At 39.2% G+C, this 27,321-nt stretch overlaps 1 pseudogene; it reads left to right on the forward strand.

Annotated features, from left to right (window-relative positions):
• On the forward strand, nt 1–27,321 carry LOC140709280 (myomegalin-like; annotated as a pseudogene).

Consider the following 27,321-nt stretch of genomic DNA (forward strand, 5'->3'; position numbering starts at 1 on the left):
ATGATCAGTTTGTATCATCCTTGGTGATATTAAATTTAGTCATTTGGTTAAGGTTGTAGCTGTCAAATCTCTCCGTTGTCAAAGGTTTATTTCCCCCTTAGTATATAGTGATCTGCTGGCTGAATTTGAGATGTTGACAGTTCTGTTTTCCAACAATCATTCACTCAGTGGTTTTAGTATGATTTGAGCCTTGCCTGAACCACCTACATTGGTTTTAAACTACATTAGTGGTTTAAAAATAGTGATTTTCAGGGTTGGGCACGGTGGCTCATGCCTTTAATCCCAGCACTTTGGGAGGCCGAGGCAGGCAGATCACTTGAGTGCAGGAGTTTGAGACCAGCCTGGCCAACATGGTGAAACCCTGTCTCTACTAAAAATACAAAAATTAGTTGGGTTTGGTGGTGCATGCCTATAATCCTAGCTACACAGGAGGCTGAGGCAGGAGAATCACTTGAACCTGGAAAGCTGAGAGATTGCCCTACTGCACTCCAGCATGAACAACAGAGCAAGACTCAGTCTCAAAAAAAAAAAAAAAAAATTATGATTTTCTGTTGTAAAATTTCTTGTTTATTTGTGGGTGTTATTTATAAAGAAGAGCTATCCTTTCCCCATCTCTGTACCCCATTTGTTTTTATCAATGTGGAGTTTTAAAAAACATTATATTATTGATTTTGGTCATTATTTCCTTTAATGCTCAAATTAACCCATATTTGGTCAGTGGGAGGCCCTCAAGCTGTTTCTCTGACCCTTTGCCATATCCCCAACAGTTTTTTTTTTTTTTTTTAGCATAGTTTCATAGTTTCTGGCACAGTAAGATGTTCTGTGATTACCTTTTGCTTTACCTGCCTCAGTCCCAGAATCAGCCATTATCCTAAAGAGCTCCCTGGTTCCTTTTGGTGGGTAATGGCATTCAGAAACTGTGATCTGGGCACAAGATGTGTTCATTGCTACATGAATGCCTTTTGCTTCTAGCCCTTTTAAGTGAACAGAGCTAGCAATGAATATTTTTAAGTATATATGTGTGTATTTGTATACATATGAAGATTTGATACTGATTTCTGTAATTCCAATTTAACAATATAGGTTCTTTTTTCCCTCATTTCATATTTGTATCTCCTTGAGAGCCTGGTTACTTAGAGCATCAATATGTTTCAAAATATTTACACATTTGCAGAATACTATAATATGCAAAAGTTGTTTCAGAATTGCTACATAAATCCCACCATCAACAATAAATGTATTAAGTAATGTTTAAGATTTTTTTGTAATTCTTTTTATCCTTAGGATATTTTGCACTGATCAGTGTTCAGTTAGAGTAGTGAGTTCAAAAATTTTTTGGATTAATTTTTTTACTGTCTTCTGGGTGGTTTTATTATCTATTTGCTGTATAGATTTGTTTATTTATATTAGTATTCAGTTTTAGACATTTTCTCTCCCATTCGTTGTCAAGCTGACTTACACATTAAAAATTAAACATTTACACAGTTCAAAACTCCAGCATATAAAATGATATTCTCAAATGTCCCATATTTCCCTATTCCTTCTCTCCTGTTTCCAGTCATCTCCTGAAGATAATCAGTTTCATTTCTGGGTTATTCTTCCTGTATATCTTTTTGCAAAAATAAGCAAATGAATCATCTGTGTATATGTGATGTATATATGTACATTCTCATTTCCCCTTTTTCCTAATAGGAAATCTACTACTTTAGATATATTTTTAAGCACATAGTTTGTTTTACTTAACATATTCTTAGAATCTCAAAATCACTCCATGTAAGTTCACAAAGATCATCCTTATTCTTTTTTTACAGCAGTATATAGTGCTATCTGTGAATATATTATAGTTTATTCAATCTTTATAGCCTCTAGGATGATTGCAGTATTTTGCTATGATAAATAATGCTACAATGAACAACCTGTGTGTATGTTTTCTTTTTTCTTATTATTGGAATGTGTCCTCTGTAAATTACTCAAAGGAGGCAGCAGATATCACATTATGTTAAAAGCAATTAAAACTAGCGCTATATTTTTATTTCAGGAGACTTGGACACAGTTGCAGGGCTGGAAAAAGAACTGAGTCATGCCAAAGCAGAACTTGAACTCATGGCTAAAAAAGAAAGAGAAAGTCAAGTGAGTTTTCTAGTCAAGTCTTAATTTCAAAATCCCTGTTTTTTCTTTCAAAATAGTTTATATTTAAAAGCATATAATTTTCCAAGTATAATATCTGAGTCCAAATGCCGGGCATGACTTTTTTCTTTTTGGAGAAAAATATAAGTTATTTTATATATACATTATCTCAAAAAGATGCTCCTGTTTTTAGATTGGGACCATTAAAACTTATTAAGTGTTGGAAAAACGTAACCCTCTCTCCCAATTGCTAACTGGAATAAAATAATTGTAAAGGCCGGGTGCAGTGGCTCATGCCTGTAATCCCAGCACTTTGGGAGGCCTAGGTAGGCTGATCACTTGAGGTCAGGAGTTCAAGACCAGCCTGGCCAATATGATGAAACCTCGTCTCTACTAAAAATACAAAAATTAGCCAGGTGTAGTGGCGGGCGCCTGTAATCCCAGCTACTTCAGAGCCTCAGGCAGGAGAATCACTTGAACCCGGAAGGTGGGGGTTGCAGTGAACTGAGATTGTGCCATCACACTCCAGCCTGGGCAACAAGAGTAAAACTCTACCCCCAAGATAATAATAATAATTGTAAAGCACTAGTGAAAAAAGGAAGTGTGTGATTGCTGCTTAGAGTTATGACATTAGACCCATGAAATTAGTTTTAGAAACATGAAATGAGAAATTTGAGTATAATCAATGTTTATCAAGTATTCATGAGCTATGTACTGTGCTAGGTACTTAAATTAGCACTAATGCTCACAGCTCAACACAAAGTAAGTGGTGTTGGCTCAATTATTATAGACAAAGAAGCTGAAACCCTGATTTCTCTTTTAAAATGGGAGTGGAGAATAGTCATGTAACTAATAAATGCCAGAGTTATGATTCAAACTCAAGCCTTTTGTGACTTCCCTTTCTTCCTAAGAAGATTCATTTCCTAGAGCACATTTTTCCCACCTTGTGCTTCAACTCTCTCTAGTATAGAGTTCTCATGAATTTTTTTAGAAGAGGCCTTTCAGCCTTAGAGATTCCCTTCCCCTTGCATTTCCTCCACAGCTAGCTGCATACTCAAATGTGATGTTGAAGAAATGCTAGGACCACAGCACAGAGTTACAGACTGAAACTGAAAGCTTGTTTGTTACTGTGTTGGCATCTCTTTTAGAAGATCAGTCAGTGTCATGGCTTCCTGAATTCAGTTTAGCTAGCTAGTCCAAATAGCTCCTTAGTTTTTTTCTACCTTTTGCCATAGCTAGATCTATAATATAAAACCTGTGTTTGTATTTGTGATGGAATTATCATATTTCATCTTTTGATTTCATTACCATATTTCTGCTTACAAACAGACTCATGTTTTATGACTCAGTTAGTTTTCAGGATATGAGAATGTGTGGCGTTTAGGAAACACCAGTTTTAAAAATCCCCTAGTCTCCCTTCCTCTTTGTGGTTCTACCTTAGCCGTTTTCTGATTATTCATGTTAGATATTTTAGTTTCCACATCCTCTTCCTGTTTTTCTCACATTTATCAAATCCAAAGTAAAGTTGCTTTTTGGTTCTGTCCTGTTTTCAGGATCATGAAATTGAAATGCCTGTGAATGGGTATTTTGAGTGGGTGATATTTAACTATTGCTAAATTCCTTTAAAGGGTTTATTTAAAATAGCTTGTCCTTACCATAAAGACTGTACGGATATGTGGTATCTACAGGAAAGACATTATAACCTAGTGGCTCTGAGTCAGCTTCCCTGAGTTCACGTCCTGGATTTACCACTTACTAGCCGCCCTGTGATTTTTGAACAAGTTCCTTAATTTCTCTCAGACTCAATCACCTTGTCTGTAAATTGAAGAGTAGAAGAAGTCACCTTGTGTATACATCAAAGAGTAGTTATCTCATAGGATTGTTGTGAGGGTTCACTCATTCATTCATTAGCTATATGGGGACCTTCTCTAAGCTTGGGCTAGTGCTGAGGATGAGGTAGTGAATGAAATCAGTAAGGTCTCTGGCTCTATATAGCTAATTTCTACTGGGGAGATACAGACAATAAATAAACAAACATTATAGTTATAGAGTATAGTAAGTGATATGAGGAAAATGATAGAAAGCAACATGGATGGAGACCATCTTAAATAGGGTGGCCAAAGAAGGCTTCTCTGAGCAGATGACACATAAGCTGGGACCTGAGGATGAACAGGAGGCAGCCCTGGGAAAGATATTTCAGGCAAAGGGAGTAGTAGTTGTAAAGGCCGAGTCAAGAGAAAGTCTGGTGTTCCTAGAAGAGAAAAAGTCTAGTGTGCCTACGGAGTCATGAGTGAGGAGTAAAATGGCAGATATTAAAGTAGGAAAAGTAGGCAGGAGCCAGATCACTAGGTTTGTTAAAAGGATTAAATATATACAAAGCGTTTATTTGAGAGCCCGGGGCATAGTGTTAGCAGCTGTGGTTGTTATCATGATTTTTTTTTTTTTTTTTTTTTTTTTGACGCAGAGTCTCACTCTGTTGCCAGGCTGGAGTACAGTGGCGCGATCTCAGCTCACTGCAACCTCCGCCTCCCGGGTTCAAGTGTTTCTCCTGCCTCAGCCTCCTGAGTAGCTGGGGTTACAGGCACACACCACCACGCCTGGCTAATTTTTGCATTTTTAGTAGACATGGGTTTCACCATGTTGGTCAGGCTGGTCTCGAACTCCTGACCTTGTGATCCGCCCACCTCAGCCTCCCAAAGTGCTGGGATTACAGGCGTGAGCCACCGCACCTGGCCTATTAAATCATGATTTTTAATAAATTTTGTCATAACCAAGTATTTGTCATTTTCCGGTGAGAACACTGAAAGTTTAGGGCATGTAGTGCCAGCTATTGGCAATATTTCTTCCTAGGTGGTGGCATGTTCTTCCATCAGGAGGCATGTAATATTTGGTGATCTCTCGTGATGTTAGCAGCTGTTGCTGTTTGATGCCTTATCCATTTATTCATTAAGGGTTGCAAAATGGAGATATCCTCATGCTGTCATTTTTCCATCTGTTGGGTGAAATACATAAAAACTTCATCTCTTCTTGCTTCTGCTAATGGTGACTTTTTCAGTATTATAATAAGCTTGTTAAACAAATTTGATGTGTTTTATAGTGCCAGCTAAAGTGGAAGACGTCATTAAGAACAACTATGACATCGTCCCATAAAACATCCTTTGGTACCATACTGCATGGATTATTGATTTGATGCTGTAGAGCCCTATTCATGTTCTCGTTTTCTTTTGCATTACTGGATGATAGTGATATGATATGCAAAAGCATTTGCCTCGGTGTTAAAATGTAAACATGGCAGATACTGTTTCCTCTTTTCACAGATGGAACTTTCTGCTCTACAGTCCATGATGGCTGTGCAAGAAGAAGAGCTGCAGGTGCAGGCTGCTGACATGGAGTCTCTGACCAGGAACATACAGATTAAAGAAGATCTCATAAAGGTCTTTCAAAACTTTTCAAAGACCATTGGAAATGTTCACAGCTCAGAATAGCTGTAGGACATCTTCAGACAGTATTTGCACACATGAATCCCTTGGCCAGTGATTATCAATATCCCACTTGAAAGTATAGGCAGACTATTTCAAGAACATTTGTTCCCTGCTCCTCTGCTGAATAACCCTTTTATTGCTGTTTTCACATCCACACTTATTTTTTGACTTGTAGGACCTGCAAATGCAACTGGTTGATCCTGAAGACATACCAGCCATGGAACGCCTGACCCGGGAAGTCTTACTTCTTCGGGAAAAAGTTGCTTCAGTAGAATCCCAGGGTCAAGAAATGTCAGGAAACCGAAGACAACAGGTAAGTTATTGGAATGTAAACTTATTTATTCATTTACTTTTTTTTTTTTTTTTTTTCCAGTAGAGACAGAGTTTCACCATGCTGGTCAGGCTGGTCTTAAACTCCTCACCGCAAGTGATCCGTCCTCCTCGGCCCCTCAAAGTGCTGGAATTACATATAGGCATGAGTCACCACATGAGACAGGGTCTCACTGTGTCACCCAGGCTCGAGTGCAGTGGTACGATCACTGCTCACTGCAGCCTCAAACTCTGGGGCTCAAGGAATCTTCCTGCCTCTGCCTCCTGAGTAGCTGGAGCTGCAGGTGTACACCACCACGCCCAGCTCAAGCCTTATTTTTCTACTGTGAAATAAAACATGGTAAAGCTGTCAGTCTCAGCTATTTGTGGAGGGTTAGTTGATGGTATTTCATAGAGAACTGTGCTCTAAAGTTTCCTACTTTGGTCGGTAGCAGCTATAGATGCCCCTTTCTGACATTTGTAGTTCTGAAAAGAGCAGCAGTTCTTTTGGACACATACCAATAGTTACCCCTCACACTCATACATAAGTCACCTCCCTCTCAACTGAATCTTTCTCTTTTATCTGTGTTTAACCATGTTCAAGTCTCTCCCAGTTAAAAAAGAGAGAGAGAGAGAAAGAAACTCCTGCCTTTTCCCCAAATTTCTTTGTAGCTACAGCCCCGTTTAACCATTCTTCAATGCCAAACTTTTCCAGAAGACTTACTTGCCTGTACTCCCTGTCTCCATTATCATCCCTCTCACTGACTACTCACCCCACTCCATTCTGGCTTTTAACTCTACCTTAAACAACTCTGTTGGTTATACATTGTCATAGCTCATTATCTTTATAGCACTTATTACATGCACAGTGACACACATCTATGATTAATGAACGTCTTTTTCTCCCACTAGATAGTAAGCTTTCCCCTAGAACCTAGAACAGTCTGTCCCATAGAAGGTGCTCAGTAAATATTTATTGAATGAATGAAGAATATTAGTGAGTCCTATTATACATATTTCCCTCTTGCCTGTCCTGTTTCCCTCTTACTCCTTTCTCTTACCTGCTTTCCTGTGCTTCTAGCTTCTCTCTCCTTTTTCTTCTTTTTGCTCCCATGTTTGAATTCCACCTTGCAGGGCTTTCAAGATTTTTTTAAAAGATAATATGACACTGATTTGAAAACTATAAAGTAGTATCAAAAGCTTAAGTACTAAGATAGTGGGCTTTTTAAGTCCTAGTACATGCTAATGCATTTTCTTGTTTCTCAGGGTTAACTGTGGCTTCATGTCTCACTGTGTCATTTGCGTGTTGCTTCTTCTCTCTTCTTTCCCCAGTTGCTGCTGATGCTAGAAGGACTAGTGGATGAACGGAGTCGGCTCAATGAGGCGTTGCACGCAGAGAGACAGCTGTATAGCAGTCTGGTGAAGTTCCATGCCCATCCAGAGAGGTAAGAGACTGGCTGTTTTTCCTTTTATTCTTTATTGAAATCTTTATTTCTTTTACTATTGTATTATTTTTGTGCCTTTTATTCTTCATTAAGTGCAGATGTTTATGATACTGAAGAGGGGAGAAAAAGCAGGGACAATTACTGGGGCTACCCACTTTGTCATTTGTTTTATGGATTGCTCTGAGCCTCAGTGTCAAAATCTTAAGTCGGGAATAGTGCCTGTTTCACGCAGCTATTGCAGAGATTAAATAAGAAGACAGCTTTGGTGTCTGAAACAATGCCTTGCATAGAGTAAGCACTCAATGTATGTCCATTTCTTTTCTGAGATCCACGTCCTGTTAAAGGCTGTTCTATTGTAAACGTAAGGCTATTCCCTGTCTCTACTAACAATACAAATATGAGCTGGGTGAGGTAGCAGGTGCTGTAGTCCCAGCTACTCAGGAGGCTGAGGCAGGAGAATCACTTGAACCCGGGAGGCAGAGGTTGCAGTGAGCCGAGATCCTGCCACTGCACTCCATCCTGGGCAACAGAGTAAGACTCTATCTCAAAAAAAAACAAAAAGTAAGGTTTTAATGGGCACTGATATTCATTTAATATCATCAATTAAAATATATTAATTGGGATGGCTAAATCATCCTGGGACCACCGATAACTATCATGATGAATATATTTTCTTCTACCTCTTAATTTTTGGTCACATATATGATACCTCACTGGATCATTTTATATTCTCTTCATTTTTTTTCTCATTTTGTCTTCCCTACTAGCCCCTTTTACTCTTTTTCAATTATTATTATTATTTTATTATTATTATTGCTATTCAGTTTCCTATAATTTATTGTTGGGCTTTAAAAATGTTTTCTTTCTACCAGGAAAATGAAGGCAGAGGAAAGGTCTGATAGGACCAGTTGATTGTGTTACTTTTTAAAGAACCTCTGGAGCTTTAGTGTTTATGAACCAGATTCCTTTTCAGCACACCATCCCACCTCAAGTTTGGTAACAAATGAGAAAACAAGTATCTTCAGTAGTGGTTCTACTTGGCTCAGTCTTGCTCCAGTTTGTATTTAGTTTGTCCTGGGTTTTAGTTTTTCAGAAACAAAAGCTTTTAGTCAAATAATGAAATTTCTTTTTGGGGGGCTATAGGGTGTGAGATAAGTCTTAGGGGCTATAATTTTATGTGAAATTGGCCCAGAATCTAGCATAAGGGGCAAGCTTTTAAAAAAGGATCAGTCCTTACTCATCTATCAGCGGTGAACACAAATGCCACACAGACTACATTCATTTATTGTGTCCTGGAGAACAATTACTTTACAAAGTCGTGTGGCTCAAAGTGGCATTGATGGTTCTTTCAAAGCAAATATGGACTCACTACAGTTGATGGCTAATCCATTTTCCTTCCATGTGGCGTGTTTAATCAGCTCTGAGAGAGACTGAACTCTGCAGGTGGAACTGGAAGGGGCTCAGGTGTTATGCAGTCGGCTAGAAGAAGTTCTTGGAAGAAGCTTGGAGTGCTTAAACAGGCTGGAGACCCTGGCCGCCATTGGAGGTGGGGAACTGGAAAGTGTGCGAATTCATCACAAGCATGCCTACTGAGCACTGGCGGGTCAGACTGCAGCCCAGGATGGAAAACCTTGTTTGCACTAACCAGAAAGATCCTTATCTGACTTTGGCAGAATTAAATGGTGACTTACTAATGATAGAACTGGTACAAGTAGCATCAACTACAAAGTGAAACTCACTTTAGCCTACATGGATCTCACTGTACATACATATCAATCCCCAAATTGAATGGTGGAGGTTGAAAAGTGTATTTGCACATTTTAAATCATTCTGCTTTAGTTTTTCCACTTTTATTCATTCTTATCTCTAGCCCCTTCTCATTCCCTCATCTCTTCTGTGGGCCAATAAAGTTTATTCTTCCCGCACTTTCACAATCCATTTCATATGTTCCATATCATATCATAAGTGCATGTGTGTGTATTATTTTTGCCATTCAGTCAACTCCTCTCTGAGTGACAGCATTTTTAAATCAAACGAATACAAGTTTTAAGATGAGAGAGTGGGAAAGAGATTGGGAGTCTATAAGAATGACTTCGTAAAAGTGATATAATCATTATCATAAGGCAATCAAAACCAGGAGAGTAGTCTTGTAATAGTAGGAAGGTCAAGTTAAAGAACAGAGGCAAAAAGTATGAAAGTGATCATAGTAAACTTTTATCTCCAATACTGTCTCAGAGTTGACTGTTGTACACGAGTGAAATTAGATTAGGTACAGATTAAATTCTATTTAAAATTTGTTCTTGAGGAACAGCTCCAGTCTCCAACTCCCAGCGCGAGCGACACAGAAGACCGGTGATTTCTGCATTTTCAACTGAGGTACTGGGTTCATCTCACCGGGGAGTGCCAGACGATCGGTGCTGGTCAGCTGCTGCAGCCCGACCAGCGAGAGCTGAAGCAGGGCGAGGCATTGCCTCACCTGGAAAGCACAAGGGGGAAGGGAATCCCTTTCCCTAGCCAGGGGAACTGAGACACACAACACCTGGAAAATCGGGTAACTCCCACCCCAATACTGCGCTTTAAGCAAACAGGCACACCAGGAGATCATATCCCACACCTGGCCGAGAGGGTCCCACACCCACGGAGCCTCCCTCATTGCTAGCACAGCAGTCTGTGATCTACCGGCAAGGCAGCAGCGAGGCTGGGGGAGGGGCGCCCGCCATTGCTGAGGCTTAAGTAGGTAAACAAACCTGCTGGGAAGCTCGAACTGGGTGGAGCTCACAGCAGCTCAAGGAAACCTGCCTGTCTCTGTAGACACCACCTCTGGGGACAGGGCACAGTAAACAATAACAAACGCAGCAGCTCTGCAGACGCAAACGACTCTGTCTGACAGCTTTGAAGAGAGCAGTGGATCTCCCAACACGGAGGTTGAGATCTGAGAAGGGACAGACTCCCTGCTCAAGTGGGTCCCTGACCCCTGAGTAGCCTAACTGGGAGACATCCCCCACTAGGGGCAGTCTGACACCCCACACCTCACAGGGTGGAGTACACCCCTGAGAGGAAGCTTCCAAAGCAAGAATCAGACAGGTACACTCGCTGTTCAGAAATATTCTATCTTCTGCAGCCTCTGCTGCTGATACCCAGGCAAACAGGGTCTGGAGTGGACCTCAAGCAATCTCCTACAGCTACAACCTACAGCTGAGGATCCTGACTGTTAGAAGGAAAGCTATCAAACAGGAAGGACACCTACACCAAAACCCCATCAGTACATCACCATCATCAAAGACCAGAGGCAGATAAAACCACAAAGATGGGGAAAAAGCAGGGCAGAAAAGCTGGAAATTCAAAAAATAAGAGCGCATCTCCCCCGGCAAAGGAGCGCAGCTCATCGCCAGCAACGGATCAAAGCTGGACGGAGAATGACTTCGACGACATGAGAGAAGAAGGCTTCAGTCCATCAAATTTCTCAGAGCTAAAGGAGGAATTACGTACCCAGCGCAAAGAAACTAAAAATCTTGAAAAAAAAGTGGAAGAATTGATGGCTAGAGTAATTAATGCAGAGAAGCTCACAAACGAAATGAAAGAGATGAAAACCATGGCACGAGAAATACGTGACAAATGCACAAGCTTCAGTAACCGACTCGATCAACTGGAAGAAAGAATGTCAGCGATGGAGGATCAAATGAATGAAATGAAGCGAGAAGAGAAACCAAAAGAAAAAAGAAGAAAAAGAAATGAACAAAGCCTGCAAGAAGTATGGGATTATGTAAAAAGACCAAATCTACGTCTGATTGGGGTGCCTGAAAGTGAGGGGGAAAATGGAACCAAGTTGGAAAACACTCTTCAGGATATCATCCAGGAGAACTTCCCCAACCTAGTAGGGCAGGCCAACATTCAAATCCAGGAAATACAGAGAACGCCACAAAGATACTCCTCGAGAAGAGCAACTCCAAGACACATAATTGCCAGATTCACCAAAGTTGAAATGAAGGAAAAAATCTTAAGAGCAGCCAGAGAGAAAGGTCGGGTTACCCACAAAGGGAAGCCCATCAGACTAACAGCAGATCTCTCGGCAGAAACTCTTCAAGCCAGAAGAGAGTGGGGGCCAATATTCAACATTCTTAAAGAAAAGAATTTTAAACCCAGAATTTTATATCCAGCCAAACTAAGTTTCATAAGTGAAGGAGAAATAAAATCCTTTACAGATAAGCAAATGCTTAGAGATTTTGTCACCACTAGGCCTGCCTTACAAGAGACCCTGAAGGAAGCACTAAACATGGAAAGGAACAACCGGTACCAGCCATTGCAAAAACATGCCAAAATGTAAAGACCATCAAGGCTAGGAAGAAACTGCATCAACTAATGAGCAAAATAACCAGTTAATATCATAATGGCAGGATCAAGTTCACACATAACAATCTTAACCTTAAATGTAAATGGACTAAATGCTCCAATTAAAAGACACAGACTGGCAAACTGGATAAAGAGTCAAGACCCATCAGTCTGCTGTATTCAGGAGACCCATCTCACACGCAGAGACATACATAGGCTCAAAATAAAGGGATGGAGGAAGATTTACCAAGCAAATGGAGAACAAAAAAAAGCGGGGGTTGCAATACTAGTCTCTGATAAAACAGACTTTAAACCATCAAAGATCAAAAGAGACAAAGAAGGCCATTACATAATGGTAAAGGGATCAATTCAACAGGAAGAGCTAACTATCCTAAATATATATGCACCCAATACAGGAGCACCCAGATTCATAAAGCAAGTCCTTAGAGACTTACAAAGAGACTTAGACTCCCATACAATAATCATGGGAGACTTCAACACTCCACTGTCAACATTAGACAGATCAACGAGACAGAAAGTTAACAAGGATATCCAGGAATTGAACTCATCTCTGCAGCAAGCAGACCTAATAGACATCTATAGAACTCTCCACCCCAAATCAACAGAATATACATTCTTCTCAGCACCACATCGCACTTATTCCAAAATTGACCACATAATTGGAAGTAAAGCACTCCTCAGCAAATGTACAAGAACAGAAATTATAACAAACTGTCTCTCAGACCACAGTGCAATCAAATTAGAACTCAGGACTAAGAAACTCAATCAAAACCGCTCAACTACATGGAAACTGAACAACCTGCTCCTGAATGACTACTGGGTACATAACGAAATGAAGGCAGAAATAAAGATGTTCTTTGAAACCAATGAGAACAAAGATACAACATACCAGAATCTCTGGGACACATTTAAAGCAGTGTGTAGAGGGAAATTTATAGCACTAAATGCCCACAAGAGAAAGCAGGAAAGATCTAAAATTGACACTCTAACATCGCAACTAAAAGAACTAGAGAAGCAAGAGCAAACACATTCGAAAGCTAGCAGAAGGCAAGAAATAACTAAGATCAGAGCAGAACTGAAGGAGATAGAGACACAAAAAACCCTCCAAAAAATCAATGAATCCAGGAGTTGGTTTTTTGAAAAGATCAACAAAATTGACAGACCACTAGCAAGACTAATAAAGAAGAAAAGAGAGAAGAATCAAATCAACGCAATTAAAAATGATAAAGGGGATATCACCACCGACCCCACAGAAATACAAACTACCATCAGAGAATACTATAAACACCTCTACGCAAATAAACTGGAAAATCTAGAAGAAATGGATAATTTCCTGGACACTTACACTCTTCCAAGACTAAACCAGGAAGAAGTTGAATCCCTGAATAGACCAATAGTAGGCTCTGAAATTGAGGCAATAATTAATAGCCTACCAACCAAAAAAAGTCCAGGACCAGATGGATTCACAGCTGAATTCTACCAGAGGTACAAGGAGGAGCTGGTACCATTCCTTCTGAAACTATTCCAATCAATAGAAAAAGAGGGAATCCTCCCTAACTCATTTTATGAGGCCAACATCATCCTGATACCAAAGCCTGGCAGAGACACAACAAAAAAAGAGAATTTTAGACCAATATCCCTGATGAACATCGATGCAAAAACCTCAATAAAATACTGGCAAACCGGATTCAGCAGCACATCAAAAAGCTTATCCACCATGATCAAGTGGGCTTCATCCCTGGGATGCAAGGCGCAAATCAATAAACATAATCCAGCATATAAACAGAACCAAAGACAAGAACCACATCATTATCTCAATAGATGCAGAAAAGGCTTTTGACAAAATTCAACAGCCCTTCATGCTAAAAACGCTCAATAAATTCGGTATTGATGGAACGTACCTCAAAATCATAAAAGCTATTTATGACAAACCCACAGCCAATATCATACTGAATGGGCAAAAACTGGAAAAATTCCCTTTGAAAACTGGCACAAGACAGGGATGCCCTCTCTCACCACTCCTATTCAACATAGTGTTGGAAGTTCTGGCTAGGGCAATCAGGCAAGAGAAAGAAATCAAGGGGATTCAGTTAGGAAAAGAAGAAGTCAAATTGTCCCTGTTTGCAGATGACATGATTGTATATTTAGAAAACCCCATTGTCTCAGCCCCAAATCTCCTTAAGCTGATAAGCAACTTCAGCAAAGTCTCAGGATACAAAATTAATGTGCAAAAATCACAAGCATTCTTATACACCAGTGACAGTCAAACAGAGAGCCAAATCAGGAATGAACTTCCATTCACAATTGCTTCAAAGGGAATAAAATACCTAGGAATCCAACTTACAAGGGATGTAAAGGACCTCTTCAAGGAGAACTACAAACCACTGCTCAGTGAAATAAAAGAGGACACAAACAAATGGAAGAACATACCATGCTCATGGATAGGAAGAATCAATATCGTGAAAATGGCCATACTGCCCAAGGTAATTTATAGATTCAATGCCATCCCCATCAAGCTACCAATGAGCTTCTTCACAGAATTGGAAAAAACTGCTTTAAAGTTCATATGGAACCAAAAAAAAGCCCGCATCTCCAAGACAATCCTAAGTCAAAAGAACAAAGCTGGAGGCATCACGCTACCTGACTTCAAACTATACTACAAGGCTACAGTAACCAAAACAGCATGGTACTGGTACCAAAACAGAGATATAGACCAATGGAACAGAACAGAGTCCTCAGAAATAATACCACACATCTACAGCCATCTGATCTTTGACAAACCTGAGAGAAACAAGAAATGGGGAAAGGATTCCCTATTTAATAAATGGTGCTGGGAAAATTGGCTAGCCATAAGTAGAAAGCTGAAACTGGATCCTTTCCTTACTCCTTATACGAAAATTAATTCAAGATGGATTAGAGACTTAAATGTTAGACCTAATACCATAAAAATCCTAGAGGAAAACCTAGGTAATACCATTCAGGACATAGGCATGGGCAAAGACTTCATGTCTAAAACACCAAAAGCAACGGCAGCAAAAGCCAAAATTGACAAATGGGATCTCATTAAACTAAAGAGCTTCTGCACAGCAAAAGAAACTACCATCAGAGTGAACAGGCAACCTACAGAATGGGAGAAAATTTTTGCAATCTACTCATCTGACAAAGGGCTAATATCCAGAAGCTACAAAGAACTCAAACAAATTTACAAGAAAAAAACAAACAACCCCATCAAAAAGTGGGCAAAGGATATGAACAGACATTTCTCAAAAGAAGACATTCATACAGCCAACAGACACATGAAAAAATGCTCATCATCACTGGCCATCAGAGAAATGCAAATCAAAACCACAATGAGATACCATCTCACACCAGTTAGAATGGCGATCATTCAAAAGTCAGGAAACAACAGGTGCTGGAGAGGATGTGGAGAAATAGGAACACTTTTACACTGTTGGTGGGATTGTAAACTAGTTCAACCATTATGGAAAACAGTATGGCGATTCCTCAAGGATCTAGAACTAGATGTACCATATGACCCAGCCATCCCATTACTAGGTATATACCCAAAGGATTATAAATTATGCTGCTATAAAGACACATGCACACGTATGTTTATTGCAGCACTATTCACAATAGCAAAGACTTGGAATCAACCCAAATGTCCATCAGTGACAGATTGGATTAAGAAAATGTGGCACATATACACCATGGAATACTATGCAGCCATAAAAAAGGATGAGTTTGTGTCCTTTGTAGGGACATGGATGCAGCTGGAAACCATCATTCTTAGCAAACTATCACAAGAACAGAAAACCAAACACCGCATGTTCTCACTCATAGGCGGGAACTGAACAATGAGATCACTTGGACTCGGGAAGGGGAACATCACACACCGGGGCCTATCATGGGGAGGGGGGAGGGGGGAGGGATTGCATTGGGAGTTATACCTTATGTAAATGACGAGTTGATGGGTGCAGCACACCAACATGGCACAAGTATACATATGTAGCAAACCTGCACATTGTGCACATGTACCCTACAACTTGAAGTTTAATAATAATAAATAAATTTAAAAAAAAAAAAGAAAGAAAGAAAATGAAAGACAACCTAAAAAAAAAAAAAAAAAAATTGTTCTTTATTGATTCCTTTAGGTTTCTTTAAACCAAAGTCATGCTATTTAGTCAGAACATGACTTCTAGAGTGGTCTTCCAGTGTCAGAATTCTCTGTCTACAAAGATAATTTCAAATGTAGTATCCCTCTTTGCATTCAGTGTTTCACCAAATAACTCATTATAGCCAAAGGAGGGTATTGCATCTTCCATTTGTGGCATTAGATAGAGTCCTAAGTTTTTCACTATTTAGTATGTATACATTTCTCCATATAAAAAGAAGTAATAGACTTCAGGCTTTGAAGTGCTTGAATAGTTTAGAAAGAAATGTTACAGATGTATGTTTATAGCTTTAATCATTGTCTCAATGCTTTCTTGTGGCAACATGACAGGTATAAGGAGAGGGGCACTGGAGATTGTACTTCTGATGTCTTGACAGTCAAGAGTGTGAAAAGGAACCAAGATTGCTTTGCAGCTTTGTGGGTTCAACGTCATTAATTTGTTTTTATTTCCTCTGGTTTTAAGTTTCCTATGTTAGAAGCTGAGATTTCAGTTACTTTAAACATGGAATTGGGGAACAGCTTTGTAGCATAATAAATGTGACCGAATACCCTTTCTAAACTAAGTGGGGCACAATTTTTTTTTCCTTCCATTTTTTTTTACATGACACTTTATTTCTTTCACATGTTGACATGGCTTGTATTACATTCTAAATTTCATCTGTTTCTGTAACTTTAGCTGTGTCTATAACAGATAGAGCATCAGTCAAACTAGAGTGGACAGGGAGAAAATGTTCTACTGGGGAAGCACTCTGGAATCTTCTGATTAAGTAACTTGCAAAAGATTGATAGCCATAAGCCTTACTCTTAATGGATCTGCCATTTCAGTTTCGATGGTTTTGAGGATAAAGGAGTCTTTTGAGGAAGGAGATAGGAAGCGTAGGCAGATCCATCCACTTTTCTTAGTCTCCTAATTTTAAGAGACCGTTTCTTGCACAAAATTTTTTGTAACTTTCCAGAAGTAAAGAGGAAAGCAATGGAGCTGTAGAAATGCCAACCTATCAAAGGCTAGTTTGTTGTGTCATTACAACAAGGCATTTAGGGAACATCTCTCCTTAATTTTACTAATAGAACAAGGAAGCCCTCTGAGTCTGCTATTAACATTCAGCTCTGGGTGATTCTTGGTTTCTAATGGCTCATAGTGATTACAGTTTATGTTAATAATCACTCCTACTTCTGTCAACCTCCAGCAAGAGTAGATTGATAGAAGGATAAAAGTCTGATCTTAATCTCATAAATGTGACTAAAATATGGCACTAACTTTTTCTGGTCTAGATAGCTGGAATGAGGCTTACAAACAGTGTTATCTGGAGAGAGCTTGCTGGTCTAACAACTCTGGGTGTTGGACACATCACTTAATAATATTTAGCATGATATAATATTCCGTTTTCTCTTCAGGAGCACAGACTCTTTTTCATACTAGATTATTCTACCTTTGACAGTCATTTTTCAACATGACAGTAATTTTAGATAAAGCATTGTGTGCTTATAGAACCTTCTGCTTGACTAAAAATAATCTTCAAATAAAAATAATGAAGTAAATTTTTCCTTAGGCCATGCTTAATTAGAAGCATAGAACTTAAATTGAGAAAAAAATCCATATGATAGATTTTGTTTTTCTCACATTTCCTTTTTGAATAATAGCAAATAATGCAGAGTAATGGTTCTAAGAGTTCAGGGTAGATGAAGTCTGTAGGTTTTAGAAGTATAGAGTTGAAAAGAACCTCCAAGAGGACTTATTTAATGAGTGAACTAAATGTCCTTAGACAGATATTGTCCCTAAACTCTTTGCTATTGAAAGTTTATAGTATTGAAAATTTGATGACTATTAGCACCTAGTATAAATCAACATTCATCTGCTGTTCTCTTTTTAGATAGCCAAGTTATAACTTTTTCGAAAAGACATTATTGGACTATGTTAGTAGGTCCGCCTTCTCCTTTGATAGTGCACACTTTTATCTGTCACCCAACCTTCTCCACACTCTCTTCTCTTCATTCACTTGTGGACAGCAGTAACAGTTTTAGTACCTTTGCTTCTTAGAGGAAATACATTTTTCCTTATTTATATTTTTAAAAGATGTTTCTATGACATTATATATTGCAAGAGATCTATTAAGGATCCAGAAAATCTTAACCTGTATAGGATATGAGTTCCTAACCACAAGAGTTAGTTTCTTTGAGGGTTCTTGAGTATATTCTGTTTACACAGTTTATACACAAGTAAACTCTGTGGCAGATATACATAAAAAACCTATCACTTTTATGCTCATTCATCCTCCTAATTCAGTGTCTGGGTCATGAGATGTTTGGCTCAAAGCTTCAAAAACTTCAAGAAAACTGATTTCAGTTCTCTTTACGTTGATCTTCCAGTTGGATCTGGAGTCTACTGATTGTGGAAAGGAGGAGCAGATCACATTATACTGAAAATTGTCCTTTTCACTGAGAAATAAAGGTTGACTGAGCTACCTAAAGTCACTTTCCTTTGGACTGTAAGCCATAGAGAGAACAATAATACCTTTGCTTTTCTTGAGGTAGTATTAGAAAATTCTAGTTCCCATTGATAGGATAAACTTGTTTTCCCATTTCAGGGTCTTTTTTATAAAACAATCACAAAATCTTGACATTTGGCATCCCTGAAAAGCTCAAGTGGCCTTTTCAAATAGGGCTTCATGGAGTATTACTGACTTTACAGTCAGTATCCTGCAAAGAAAGGTGACAAATTTCCTGTGAAGTTAGGAAGAAATATTAGTAACTCACACACTTGAAGTCCGTTTTCCATTTTACCTTGTAGAAATTATACTAGAGATAGAACAAATGAAATCAGTTTTCTTTTCCAATGAGATACTAACACAGAGTATTTTCTCTCAGTTCTCTCAGGGTTAAAGCTCAGTGAGCTTTTCTTTTCTCTTTGGTAGTGTGGAACGATTTGTACCATGGAAAGAATAGCTGGAAATATGGAACTCGAGTATGGCAATACAGTAATAAATAGAAGGAGTGAGTCAGTAGGATAATATATTGGAGTGATTTCTGTAGGGTAATGATTTCAGTTATAATGTGTTTTAAAATGTGGATTTAAGCCACCTTCTCACCCTCTATACCAGTAGCTTTGTTAAAACATTTTATTATGATCAAGTAACAAGCCCGTTGCTTTTAAGTAATCTAAGTGTTAATAGAAGGTAAGTCTTCAACTTCTCCCTGTTCTCACCTGGGTGGAGATGAATTCTCTAAATAAAAAATAGCATCGTAATTTGCCTCCAACAAAGAATGGGAAATGGAAGGAAACACAAAACTGTGGTCCTGACGGTACTAATTCTACCAGGTTTCAAACAAAAATAATTAAACTTATAAAGGGACATACTGATTCTTTTTGTGTAACTCTCCCTTTTTGTTTTTTAAAGTCAAATTCCAGAAGTAAAAATCTTTATCATACTGTTTTCCTCTTACTAAACCTGGAAGAGTAAAATAGAAAGTTCAGCAACATCAGAAAATGTTGTATTTAAAATAATATGAAGAATAGGGTTTTAAGTACATAAACTAAGTTGGCTTCCTTATAGAGGTTTAATTTTAGTATATAACATGAATATGTAGTGCTTCTTTTTTTTATTATACTTTAAGTTCTAGGGTACATGTGCACGGCGTGCAGGTTTGTTACATATGTATACATGTGCCATGTGGGTGTGCTGCACTCATTAACTTGTCATTTACATTAGGTATATCTCCTAATGCTATCCCTCTCCCCTCCCACCACCCCACAATAGGCCCCGGTGTGTGATGTTCCTCTTCCTGTGTCCAAGTGTTCCCATTGTTCAACTCCTACCTATGAGTGAGAACATGCAGTGTTTGGTTTTTTGCCCCTGTGATAATTTGCTGAGAATGATGCTTTCCAGCTTCATCCATGTCCCTACAAAGGACATGAACTCATCCTTTTTTATGGTTGTACAGTATTCCTTGGTGTATATGTGCCACATTTTCTTAGTCCAGTCTATCATTGATGGACATTTGGGTTGGTTCCAAGTCTTTGCTATTGTGAATAGTGCCGCAATAAACATAGGTGTGCATGTGTCTTTATAGCAGCATGATTTATAATCCTTTGGGTATATGCCAAGTAATGGGATGGCTGGGTCAAGTGGTATTTCTAGTTCTAGATTCCTGAGGAATCGCCACACTGCCTTCCACAATGGTTGAACCAGTTTACAGTCTCATCAACAGTGTAAAAGTGTTCCTATTTCTCCACACCCTCTCCAGCACCTGTTGATTCCTGACTTTTTAATGATTGCCAGTCTAACTGGTGTGAGATGGTATCTCATTGTGGTTTTGATTTGCATTTCTCTGATGGCCAATGATGATGAGCATTTTTACATGTGTCTGTTGGCTGCATAAATGTCTTCTTTTGAGAAGTGTCCATTCATATCCTTCACCCAAGTTTTGATGGGGTTTTTTTCTTGTAAATTTGTTTGAGTTCTTTGTAGGTTCTGGATATTAGCCCTTTGTCAGATGAGTAGATTGCAAAAATTTTCTCCCATTCTGCAGGTTGCCTGTTCACTCTGATGGTAGTCTCTTTTGCTGTGCAGAAGCTCTTGAGTTTAATTAGATCCCATTTGTCAATTTTGGCTTTTGTTGCCATTGCTTTTGGTGTTTTAGGTATGAAGTCCTTGCCCATGCCTATGTCCTGAATGGTATTGCCTAGGTTTTCTTCTAGGGTTTTTATAGTTTTAGGTCTAACATCGAAGTCTTTCATCCATCTTGAATTAATTTTTGTGTAAGGTGTAAGGAAGAGATCCAGTTTCAGCTTTCTACATATGGTGAGCCAGTTTTCCCAGCACCATTTATTAAATAGGCAATCCTTTCCCCATTTCTTGTTTTAGTCAGGTTTGGTTTGTCAAAGATCAGATGGTTATAGATGTGGTATTATTTCTGAGGACTCTGTTCTGTTCCATTGGTCTATATCTCTGTTTTGGAACCAGTGCCATGCTGTTTTGGTTACTGTAACCTTGTAGTATAGTTTGAAGTCAGGTAGCATGATGCCTCCAACTTTGTTCTTTTGGCTTAAGATTTTCTTGGCAATGTGGACTCTTTTTTGGTTCCATATGAACTTTAAAGTATTTTTTTCCAATTCTGTGAAGAAAGTCATTAGTAGCTTGCTGGGGATGGCATTAAATCTATAAATTACTTTGGGCAGTATTACCTTGGGCAGTATGCAATTATTGCCTTGGGCAGTGTGCAATTGTAGTTTGATAGGAGGCCTCTTTTCCTTGATTCTCTCATACAGCACCATAATATTAAAGTCAGCAATAGTTGGTTCATGACATGAAAATGTGAGCATTCTTGTAATGAATGCATGGCAGAGTACCTGGGAGTGAAAGTGAGATAGGGCTGAGAGTATTGGACACAAGGGCCCAGTACCGAAGGAAAGAACACTTGGCACTGCCAACTTATTCATGCTTAAAGTTTTAGTTCTTCAGATCACCTTTTAAAATTAATAAAATATGATCTCTTGCCATGTTCTAAGTAACTATATGGAAAATCATCATTCCTTTTCTGTTGATCCCATATTAATGACTTAAAGGAAGATAATAATGACAACAGAGTAGAATTTGGGGGAAATGGTCTTGACTCCACCCAGTTTGGACTAGTTACTAAAGAATTAACATGTCATGAGCCAGGTGTGGTGGCATGTACCTGTAGTCACAGTTACTTGGAGGCTGAGGTGGGAGGATCCCTTGAGCTCCACAGTTTAAGACCAGACTGGGCAACATAATGAGACCTCATCTCTAAAGCAAAATAAAACAAAACAAAAAAAGAGGTCATGAAGTTTCCCCTAAGGCTTATTTATGCATGTTGGAGTTTTAAGACAGTTATCGTTTAATGATGATTAATCTTTTTTGTAAGGCGCCTATTCCAAAGAGTTCAACCTACTTTACTGACAACTCTTTACTTTTTCAATGTCCTGTGAGGCAGAGAGCAAAGAGTGTCATTTCAAGCCTCCTGCTGGGGAAACAAGTATTCAGAAATGAAGAAGTGCAGGTGGAATCCATCAAGATCTTTCAGATAATAACATCAAGTATAAAACTTCCTTCTGCTGATGATATTCAGGTTCTATGGCCTTCAACTTTCTCAGGCTTCAACTTATAAGCCCATGGACCACTTCAGTTTACTTACAATAACAATAATAATAATATTGTTTAAGGATGATATTTATTGAGTACACACTGTGTACCAACCACTGTTCTAAGCACTTCAAAATCAGCAAACTCTTTAAAGTTCACAACAGTTTGGAGCGGATAATGCTCTTAACCCTAATTATTAAATGAAGAAACTTAGTTATGGAAAGGTTATGACTTGCCTAAAGTGACATAACTAACGAAAAAAGCACAATTCAAATCTAGACAGTCTATCTCCATAGTTCGTGTTCTTAATTATTATGCCATACTCAATTTAAAAAATTCTACAATAGTATGAATTTTTGCCTCAGTGATAAGAATACTTTATATTTGCATAATGCTTACATTTCACCCAAGGATTCTATGATCTTATGTTTTAGAGGCTTATTTTTGTGTACTTTGTGGAATTAGATAGCTGATAGAAAATAATTTTCTAAATCTAAATAAGGGACATCTTGGTATCACCTCCATTTTGTATTGTTCAAAGCCTAGAAACTTCCAAGAACCACAAGTTGAGAACTTTTATTGAAGCCTCGAATAAAAGTTTTTGATAAAATTGCTAGTCTAACATGTAAAGCTTAATCTTGAAGAAGCAAGTTAAATGAAGCGATTCTTAGCTTCCAGAGAATCTAAAGGTGGCAGACTATTTTATATTTTATCAAAAAATAAGCAGAAGAGTCATCAATACAAAAGCATACCTTTAAATTAGAAATTCAAAGTATTCCAAGTTAGTTCTGAAGACAATGTTTCGTTGTGCTGTAAAAGTTTAGAAAAGGGTATCACTCACAAAAGAGAAGTTCTATCATTAATTTAAAAAATGGAAAATGATAAAAGATGTCTAATGTAAACTTATATATGGGACCTTGTATGAGATAACTTACCTTTATTCCCATATTTTCCATAAATTTTTTAGCTTTACCCCTCAAACATGGGAGAAAAAGTTTCAGCATTTTAATTCAAATTGTTAAAAGGCTGAGCAACCCTTAAAGCTGCCATAACGGAAGAAGACTGTCAGCTAGCTTAAAGAAGAGAAAGAAGGGAAGAAACAAAACCCCTGTGTAGTAGAGTATTGAGATGAGATGAACATTTATTTGTCTCCATCTAATTTCTTATGAAGCCAGAACCATAACATCCTGCTCTTAAGTGAAATAATATGGAGCATTATCCAAGAATGCAGACGTGGCACCAGAAAGGCTGCCAAGATAAATGGAGGGCAGAAAGTGTCAGATAAAAACCTTTGAGACCAGTGACAGTCACTCTTTTCAATTCTCGCTTCTGGAACCTGGTAGGAATGGTCCTGGGATGTGGGCCCAGCTTGACTACACAACCCAGCAACAATGGTAGGGGATGAGGATCCTGACCTCGTAGAGCTGAGCTTTCTTCAACTACAGGATCCTTCTCCAGCCCCATGTTCAAAAGAGAAACAATGTGAACAGTCTGTTTTCTGTCACTGAGTGAGACAATTCATTTCCTTTGCTGGAAAAACATAAAAGATTGTGATCACTACTGTTGTACAGAGAAAGATTTTCCAAAGTAAGCATAACATGATGTGGGTGTCCTAGATAAATTAGTATCCTGGGTTCAGTAAGTTTTTAAAGCAGCAAAAGATTAGGGAATGTGTCCATACACCTCTACTCAGCTAGCATCCTGAGTGAGATGGTTTCTGGGGTTGGTTTGAATGAGTAAGTATTGGAAATTCCTCTTGTACACTGTCTGCCACAGACCTCTAAAGATGCTGAGTGGTAGAAGTGGTAGGGGCTTCACTGAACAAGACCCTTCTTTGATCCAAAGTTAACACAAAGTTCATGGTGTAGATGAGGAAACCTAAGCTGTTATCACAGCATACTTACTACCTCTTAGCACTTCCATGAGATCAGCCTGGGCCATTGCAAACATGTAGATGTGAACTGCCCCGCTTACCTTACCTGCATTGGGTAGTGAATGCTCATGATTCAAGCAGAGCCTTTCATGCCTGGATGTCTGAACTCAACAGAAGGTTCTTTGGTCTTGGAGGAAGAAGCAAAGATAAAGATCTGATTTGTCACCAGAAGAAAAAGTGAGTGCCTTCTATCTAAGAATCCAGAGTCTGGACTTATTGGCACAGCTCTTGTGAGGGCTAGTTGTGTGACCTTGGACTCACCACCTAATCTCTTTGAGGTCCAGGTTAATCAGTGGTCAGAAGTGGAGTTGTAACTGGTTGGTTGCTGAGGCTATGATCAGAACAAGATTTCAAGATTCTTTAAGTTGGGAAGGTTCTATAAGACATAGTGAGTGTCACAGTAGATTTTCTTTGATAAATTAACCATAATAAATTTCTACACTTTCCGAAAAATACAGTAATGTAAAACATAGCTCTTGGTCTTAAAAAGTAGGAATAGTCTTAATTTTAATCAATATAAGGAGGAAGAAACACCCTAGATTTGTGCTGTCCAGGAGGGTAGCCACCAGCGACATGTAGTCATTTAAATATGTTAATTTAAATAAAATTTAAAATTCAATGATTTGAAATGTGGGCTCTACTACCCACATTTCAAGCACTCAATAGCCATATATGACTGTGTCCACTGTACTGGGCAACACTGGCATGGAACACTGCTGTCATTGCAGAAAGTCCTCTTGGTCAGTGCTGCCTTAGACCTTTGCCCATACGACAAACTGCAGCTACTTGTACCTTAGAGCAAGGTGTAGATGTTTGGGCCCTAGAGTTGCTGTGTCCATCTTTGGAGAATGAAAGGATGGGTTAAATCACATGTGGATAAAGCAGTGCAAGAAACCCTTCAGGCGAAGGGTGTCTGCATAGAATAAGAGTTTGAGAGAGGTGAGGAGGAAGGGAGGTTAGAAGAAGAAATTACGGATCAACTGAATCATTGGGTGTCTTGAATCTTGACTAGACCTGAACCTTATGAGGACACAGGACCCCCAGAGGGAAGTTCCTCAGAGAGATTGTCATCCTATGCACAACTGATTCCAACAATAGATACCTCTGAGAGAATCAGGGCAGCTCTAATCTCCAGGCACTCAGTGGTGGGAAGGGGTTAGTCATGTTGGATTCATGTTGTGGAAGAGAAAGTTTTTATGTTGCCAGGCAGTGGGGAATAATTCAGGCTTTTTTGACATTTGAGTGGGTTAACCAGTGTATCTGACAGTGGGCTCCTTAGAAATGGGTCTGTGCAGGCAAAGTCAGCTTATGTTGTGAGGCTCAGGCTTGAGTATGAGTAAGAAAGTGTTTGTGATACAAAAAGTTCTATTTTTCTTGCCAGCCCTGCTGGCTAGGGAGAATTTCTTCCCCAAGTATATGGAGAAAGGAAGAAATCAGAGGCAGCTGGCAAAAAGAGTATAACTTAACCTGCTGTCTGGAAGCCATCTGTGAAGGGAATCACTTTTCTTTTCTGGACTTATTTCCAGGTGCAGCTGCAGGGGATGACACGGAAGATGCAAGCACTGAGTTTACTGACATTATTGAGGAGGAGGCCACACACCATAGTCACCAGCAAGTAAGTCAGTGTCAGGGTCTGGAGCTTCCAGGGTGGATGGCACACAGCCCTTCTGAGGTCTGATGGTCTCCTGCAGCCCTTGTGGACTTAGAGTGAGAAAATTTTTTTTTTATATAAACCACTTCTCAGTCATCTTCCTGTTCTCCTTGAGCTTCCCAGCTGCCTTTCCAACCCATATCTTCACTCCATTTTTCTCTCCAATCCACCCTTTGGTTTGTATTGTATCTCTTTCTTCTGCTTCCTGCCCCTTCCTACCCACCTTTGCCTCTATTTATTCTCTGTAGCTATAGCTTCAGAAGAATTTTTACTTGCAAGACAATGGACACATTCCCCTTGGGCTTTTTGTAACTGAAAAGCACCACAGAAGACAGGGAGTCATCAAAGGGCTGCTCGGGGAGGTGTTGGGGTGAAGGACCTGCTTGGGAAGAAACTCCAAGAAGACTGGAATGCTTCCAAAGCAAGGATCTTTCTCAGTGGAATCTCATTATACAGAGAGAACCTTATGCAACCTGACAAACCACTGAGGTCATGGTGACTCAATGATCAGCAGATGGTTCTTCAACAGCAATCCCCTGTCAAGCCTCAGAACTTGAGGCTGAAACATTGTTTCCACCCATCATCAGTGCAGATGTAACTAGCATGTTAGAAGAGTGAATAATCTGGACTTCAGAGATTAAGTCACCAATAGTGATCCCACAAGCACTCACTGGAACTCCTGTAATGTCTCCACTTTGTCCGTGCCATTTAGCAATCTCATCTGCTAGATGGACTGTGCCTGTGATTCTTAAGGAGAAAGTGAATCATTGGTAGGTGTCCCACACAAGCAGCTGGACTTTCCAGTGACAGCTTTCTTGGGGCTTTTAGGAAAACTATACAAGAAATGAGGCTTTCTGGGTCTGGCTGTATGTCTTCTGCATAAGAGAAAGAGGAGCCATTGAATCAACCAATAAGAAGAGCCCAAGTGAGTGTCCTCAAATCTTTTGGGATTTGGCACTTGGGGACATGAGTAGTTATCTGGGATATGTCATGTTCTTAACAGTTTCTTTATAGTAGTTGGATCACCTTCCTGTAGTAGGATTAACCTTCTTGTTGCTATAGCTGTACCCGACCTTCCCTGCTCCCTTGAGTGCCTGCATGAGCTCCACTTTTCCTTTTGCTTGAACAGCTTCTCCTGAGTCCTTCTTACCGATGGTTGTGACTTTAATTATATACATCTCTGTCCCTCCAGACAGATCCCTCTGTCTTCACTCTCTGATTTCATCAAGGATCTTGGGTGAGAGAGAGGGACCTGCAGGATGAACAAATGTCTACTCTAAGAGAGCTAGATTGGGAGGTTAGCTGGTCACTGATGGTTATAATGACTGTGGGACAGGATTAACTTCAGAATAAATGAAAAGGAGACACAGATATGAAGACAGTCAGATTCTGAATGATATGGTCTGAAGTGCTCCTGGTATTGCAAGTCATTTGCTCTAATTCTCAACTGTAGGCAAACTGAGTTGTAAAGTTGCTTCTTCTTCAGCCTTCTTTCCTATAGCCTAGAATGGAGAATCTGACCAGACCCCATTTTGAGAAGGTCAGTCCCCCTGGAATGAACATTTTACATTAGGGCATTTGTATTTCCCTCACAATACTTGCCACATTACTTGGCATAGGAGACATGCTTAGTGTAATTATGAGTTAACAAGCCTTTGGATCAGGGCTTGACTCATGATAGACAAAGTATGTGCCTGCTGGATGGAAGAATCTCTTGGGTAAGCACCATTTTTCTTTCTATCGCCTTTC

Source organism: Chlorocebus sabaeus, chromosome 20 (assembly GCF_047675955.1).
Source record: "Chlorocebus sabaeus isolate Y175 chromosome 20, mChlSab1.0.hap1, whole genome shotgun sequence".
Lineage (NCBI taxonomy): Eukaryota > Metazoa > Chordata > Mammalia > Primates > Cercopithecidae > Chlorocebus > Chlorocebus sabaeus.